At 37.9% G+C, this 6,863-nt stretch overlaps 1 pseudogene; it reads right to left on the bottom strand.

Annotated features, from left to right (window-relative positions):
- Positions 1-5,363: 5,363 nt before the first annotated feature.
- Positions 5,364-6,493, bottom strand: LOC148154831 (uncharacterized; annotated as a pseudogene).
- Between the last annotated feature and the right edge of the window lie 370 nt (positions 6,494-6,863).

Below are 6,863 nucleotides of genomic sequence, written 5' to 3'. Positions count from 1 at the left end.
TTTTTAGAGCTATAGAGGTTTCAAATGCATTTTATGTGTAATGGTTGGTTTATGTAATTTCAAGTTTCCTTTGGTTCTGTGAGCCTGTTTCAATCTTTTAAATCTCACGTATTTGGAGGATACATCTGGCTAAGTTGGTGTTAAAGAGGGTTCATCTTTGACACTTCACGACCAACCTGCTTTGTGAAAGAGGCAGGTTGGTGCATTGTGTGCTTTTTAAAGCACACAATGGTCTGAACTCCATCTGTAATTACTAGTGAAGATAAGTATTTTTCTGTTTTTGCATCCATTATCTTAAACAAGATAAATCCCCAGGTTTTAGTGATTTACAAGGGATAATTAATCAAACTTACCTGTTACTTACCATTACGTTAGCTGTTAGGAAAAATGTGTTGCCGGGATGTCAACTTTCTTTCAATGAGGACAATACACTTGTGGTCATATTGGTTGAACCTTAAAGCTTTTAGCCAAAGGTTAAACTTTTGCTGAGTATTCAAGATGGCGTTCAAACAGACTGCTGATATTAATGAGGATGAAATAAGATGGGGGGTGAAAACAAAAGAGATCTCTTTTCCTTTGAAAACAGAAACTGAGCCTCTGTGATGAGATGTGAAATCTCAGCAAGTCTGCAGATGCAAATTAGGGTTGAAACTAAGCATCTTCTGTTGAGTTCTTGTGATATTACGTTTTGAAATGGAAATCATTTTTAAATAAATGTGACATGCTTTGACCTTCTATGTAAAGTTCACCAGGTCTTGATTAGGGTGCACTGATTTATCGACCTGCTGATTCCTTTATTTTTAGACGGTCGGTGATCAGCCGATACTTGGATGTGAAGCTGATCTTTTCTATCTCAGCAAAGGTATAAAAATCAACCACTGTCCTCTTCTGCTCTCTGGTGACAGAGGTTTGACTGACAGACTGGCCCACCAGGTCACGTCTGCACGTTTGCCCTGAGCAATAGTCACCCCAATGTTGTCAACTCAGCGACTTTCTTTCTATTTTTTTTTCCTTTGCTTGGTTGTACATGCTACTAATTAAAGGCTACTGCAGTCAGACTTCTGAACACAACAGCTCACTGTTTCTGGCAGTAACAATGGATGGATTGATTTTAACGTTGATCAATGGGAGTTGACAGTATTGTCTTAGGAAACTCAGAGGAAAGTTAAGTGTTGGCCCTACTTCCTTCAGCCGTTGTTAATGTCTGGAATTACTACATTTAGCTTTTTTCTGGTGCAGAAAAGTCGAATAAAATGTGACTAAAAACGCTTTCAAAAGCTATCTGATGCATGCCCACATGTAGAAGTGACATAAATCAATTTTTAGGGGGTAAAAAGACTGGAATTTGTATTTTTACTAAAAAACTAATTCCATTGTGTTCAGACTATGATGGAAAAATTAGATTTGAATCTCATTTCCTGATGTGTGAACGTAGCATAAATAAGCAGTTTTTATAGACCAAAGACTATAGAAGATTAAGGATTTGGAAAATGGGAAATAGTGAGTTACAAAGCTAGCAGTGCTTTATGAAATGTAGCACTTTTGCCGAATGATGCAAATTCAATTCAATTGTGGTTAAAATAAAGAATGTGGTCAACAACAGATTAACACCACAGGAAGCAGTCGCTATGATGTCCTGCACATAATTCATTGAATTTTATTTTAAAATATTAGCACCAACTTAATAATTCTGCATTAAACCAAATACAGATGAAAACATCATGGTGAACAAAGAGAGAAAAATTCTCGTTTCCTTCTGAGGCATCGGATCATCTGGTGCTGTTGTAGTTTAAAAGGAGACCCTTTTTTTTTAATCCCAAATTAATTTCATTTAAGATGCATGTGCAACCACTGGAACAAGCTGACACAATTCATTCTTATGCTTTTAGCAGAGAACGTTGAGGGCAAAAAAAAAAAAGTACTTGAGTTTCCACTTTTTTTTCTTTTTCGCAAACGCTTCATATTTATGTGAGGAGTCAGTATTTATGGTGTTGGCCCTTTTGTTTAATATCTTCTACAATCTTTCTGCTATAAATCAGCCACTGGAGCAGCTTGACTCATCATGATCTGTTCATGTAAAAATGTTCTGTTTATCTAACCGCCTCTTCAGAACTACAAACAGGTTCTCAAGGTGTTAAGATGTGGGACGTTTTCCTGTCTTAGCTATAAAATGTCATTCTGCTGTCTAAGCCTCTTTGTTTTCTCTTTGTTCTAGTAACACTGTGCTCCATGCTGCTGGGAAGTGGCTCAGGCCATCTCCGGATTGGGCCTGGAATGTTGGAAGGAGTTCCTCTCGGAGGATGTTTTGGTCCCAGGCTTTATTTAGTTCAGTCTTCTGGGGCAGCATTGACCAACTCACATGAATGAGAAGCAGACCCTCACATTCAGTACATCATATTAGGTGGATTTATGGTGGGAACACCATGGGACTCATGGTGGCTCTCACCTTCAAACTTTTCTTTCTCAGTCTTCTGATCATCTTTGTACTTCTTGAAGGACTGCAGTCATTCTTTGAAGTTTTATCTTGGATATAAATTGCTTTTTTTCCCCACTTTTATGGTTACAAGGCTCTTTATTAAAAATCTTAACCAGACTCTGCATGCAGATGTTTACACATCCACCAAGTTAATCAGACGCTGGTGGTGACACAGCTCACCTCAGGGGGTGACTGTTCTCCTTTAGTGCTTGCTAAGTCAACATTAAGCTCCTTTTTACAGCTGTACTGAAAGTAGCATATTTCACTTTTTTCACCTTTAATGTTTAATGGAAACACTGCATTTTTTTTACATTAGCAGAATGTCAACCGAGTTTTGCGCACATTTGTAATAGAAAAGCAGCTACCATCTGCTGTAGACATACAACAACAAAAGTCTCCTTTATGGATCACTGTGTTGTCTTTCAAATTGATAACTGAGACCACAGGTAATGTGTACTTTCAGAACATGCAGCTGAGATTGTGGAACCAAAGGGGCGGAGCTTAAATCTTACTGTCTTTCTCTGGAAAGGATTTGCGTTTAGGATTTCCCCTGCTATCAATAAAAGCAAAAATAATTGCATCTGATTTAGCTCTTCTGTGTAATTCCCCTGCTTCTGTGTAATTCTTTGGTAAGCTACGACATAGTCTGCTATGAATACTTAGGCTGCTTAGCATAGCCATTGATAAATAGTTTTACTGTACCGGTAAGCTGTTTTTACAGTTTTAGCACGTTGAGCTGCATACAGGAAGTTGATTGACAGTGCTACGACCCTAATCCTGGCTTTGATTGGTTGTTTTTGACCGGGAGCGACGCAATTTTTGCAGACTGCAGTATAAGACACGCAAAGAGGACGTGTCTTATACTGTCACAACATGGGAATACTTTTAAGCAATCTATAATAAACATATTTTTGCAAAAGTTACATACTGCAGCTTTAATATGCCAATTTTAATCTTAAATTTAATGTTGAGATGTTGGTTAGGAAGGCATGAAGAATGTGCATATTTAAAGGATGACTTTTGATGAACCAGACTGTTTTCACTGTGATTGGACCTTTCATAAATAACATGCTCCATGATCCAGAAAGCTATCAGGGCCAGAGTTCTTTGCAGTTGGCTGCATGTTTTTTTCTCCAGTGGCAAACATTGTCGAACACTGAAAACGATCATTTCCAGCTCATCTGAACCTCCTTTACAGCAATCAGTCCGCTGTAAAGGAATAACGGACTGATTCCTTTACAGCAATCAGTCCGTTAATTAGATTGATAAAGTGATTTCAGATGGACTCTATCACAGCCTCACCTGTGCTGAAATGCCGCAGCATTAACACACCGAAAATGGGCTTTTGTTATCCAGTAAATCTTTGCAGATAGCAAAGCTCTTTGCAGCGAGCTGGCACACATCAGATCACGTTTCCTGATAGTGTCGGCAGTGTGACTTATCGCCACAAAAAGTTCAGCCTCAAAATTTGCGAAACACAACACAACTCCTTTGGCCATAGCTGCATTTGTTGTTCAGCTTTTTTAAATTTTGTTTTTCACATAAATGTTTTCAGATATTATTATTATTATTATTATTATTATTATTATTATTATTATTATTATTATTATTATTATTATTATTATTACCAGACAGAGATAATTGAAGCAAAGCATTGTAGATAAAAATTAAGGACAAAGTCATCTGTCTCTGGTAAACGTTCACAGTGAGAGCCGTTATCCACAGGAGGTTAGCTGCGTTTCCATTCACCTTCAAATTGCGCTATTTGGAATTATGAAAATAAATTCACCAAATGGAAACATGCCAATTGTTTTTGTTTGGGTTTTTTTGATAAAATGTTTTGGCGCTAGGATGAGGTGATTTTTTTCCCCCCCAGCTGTACTGAAAGGAGTGTATTTCAATGGAAACACTTTTTATTTTTGCGTCACAAGAGTCATGTGATCAACAACCATGAATAAAGAAGGCAGGAAGTGGTAGGTGGACGACGACATGGTGTGAAATTTAACTGTATTTCTTATTTTACAGAAAAACCACAATTGTTTTTTTCAACATTAACAGAATATCAAAAATAGTTTTACACACATTTGTAATGGAAATGCAACGAAATGACCCAAAGCACAACAAATAGCCCACCTCTGAATGGCTCAAAAAGAGAGAGGGTATTGGGGTGACCTAGTCAAAGCCTGAAGTTGAACGTGTTTGAGATGTGGCGTAAATAGAGAGCGGTGTTTTGTTGTATTCACGCAGATCGTCCTGCTTTCTCGCCCCCAGCCAGACGGCTGTCGGCTTCCAGCCTCTGTGATGTTCGAGAGTCAGAACTGAGGAACCTTCTGAGATGCATCTGTCTGTGATTTGCTGCTAGGGGTGGAAGATATGGACATAAAGTTTTATCACGATAATTTGTGACACTATTGTGATAAAGATAAAAGTCACGATAAAAACTATTACTTACTTTTTTTGTTAGGTAACTGTATGGCTGTGACTGCATGGCACAGCAGTTACAGCCCCACAAATACAAACAGTGCTCTGGAAAAATATTGTAATAATGCACTTTTTCAAGACACAAGTCATATAAGGAAGTGCGATTTGTATCACTAAAACTAAAGCTCTTAAACCCCCATTTCAGAAAGAGAGGTACAAATATTTATACTTCCAAATATCCAAACTGAATTCAAAAATACGTTATTGGTCCCAAAGGGAAATTAAATGTTGTAACTCATATATTGTAATTCCTGTAAATAAGTAAATGTGGTGCTTTGCAGAGATTTTTTTTATAAAAACAGTGAAGAACCCCACGGCAGCTAATTTGTAATTATCAGTCTAGTTATCAGGCCATCGGATTGGGACCCAAATGACCAGATTAAAAGAATAAAAAAATAAATAACCATTTTTAATATTGCATGTCATGCTCAAAATAACACCCCAGAGTGAATAAAGTAAAACGATTGTTCAAATATGATTTAAATTACGCTTCGGGGGAAATTATTTTTTTACACAGGGCCAGGGAAACTGTTTACCCTTAATAAATGAAATCATTACTTGAAAACTGCATTTTGCATTTAATCAGGTTATCTGTATGATAATAAAATGAATTTTCATGATTTAAAGCTGTAATCGTGACATGTGCCCGGTCTTGCTGCCCTGCATGCAAACCCCCAAGGACAAAACCAGCATGTTCGCTTCAGTTCAGACTTTAACTGGACCCAGATAGTACCGGTGACTTCTTGACATCAGACTCCAATAATAATAATAATAATAATAAAATAATAATAATAATAATAATAATAATAATAATAATAATAATAATAATAATAATAATAATCAATTTAATTTGTACCGCACTTTTCATTAGAAAAAATCTCAAAGTGCTACACAGTGCAACTAAAATCATAGATAAAATCAACATCATAAAAATCATGTGGAGGCAGAATAGGCTTGCTTAAATAAAAAAGTCTTTAAGCCTCTTTTGAAGTGAACCAGTGGTTGCGGAGCTCTCAAATAATCCGGGAGAGAGTTCCAGAGACGGGGGGCAGCCACAGCGAATGCCCGATCTCCCATGGTCCTTAATCTGGAGCGAGGAAGGTGGAGGAAGTTGCTGTCTTGTGATCGCAGAGATCTGGTGGATGAATGTGGAATGAGAAGGTCCTTCAGATAATCTGGTGAAGTTCTGTTTAAACATTGATGTGTAATGTGAGCAATTTTCTACTGAATTCTGTAGGTGACAGGAAGCCAATGGAGGTCATGCAGAATAGGTGTAATATGGGCAGATTTACGGGCTCTCAATAGAATCCTGGCTGTGCTGTTTTGAATGTATTGAAGCTTCTGAAGATGTTTTTTATGGATTCCAATGAACACAGAGTTGCAGTAGTCAAGCCTGGAGGAGACAAAGGCATGGACGAGAGTCTCGGCATCAGAGAAAGAGAGAGATGGACGAATTTTGGAGATATTGCGAAGATGAAAGAAACAGGTTTTAAATAGATGCTTAATATGATTTTCAAATGTAAGATGAGAATCCATTCTAACTCCAAGATTTGTAACAGTGGTGGAAAGGGGGGTGTCTTGTCCAGAAAAGAAGCTTGTCGTCAAGGTTGAAGATTGAACCTGGTGAGGTGTTCCGATCAACATGGCCTCAGTTTTGGAGCAGTTTAACTGGAGAAAGTTCTGATTCATCCACGTCCTTATCTCTTCCAGACAAGTGGTGAAGGCAGTGAGTGAAAATGGTGATGATGATGCTCCAGTTCTAATGTAAAGTTGTATATCGTCGGCATAGCAGTGGAAGGAGATATTGTGCCGATTAATGATTTGACCCAAAGGTAGCATGTAGAGGGAAAATAGCAGGGGCCCCAGGACTGACCCTTGTGGGACACCACAGGAGACAGAGACAGCC

This window comes from Poecilia mexicana, unplaced genomic scaffold, assembly GCF_051168715.1.
Source record: "Poecilia mexicana isolate PSO_F unplaced genomic scaffold, ASM5116871v1 scaffold_17, whole genome shotgun sequence".
Classification (NCBI taxonomy): domain Eukaryota; kingdom Metazoa; phylum Chordata; class Actinopteri; order Cyprinodontiformes; family Poeciliidae; genus Poecilia; species Poecilia mexicana.
This window is presented reverse-complemented; position numbering and strand designations above follow the sequence as displayed.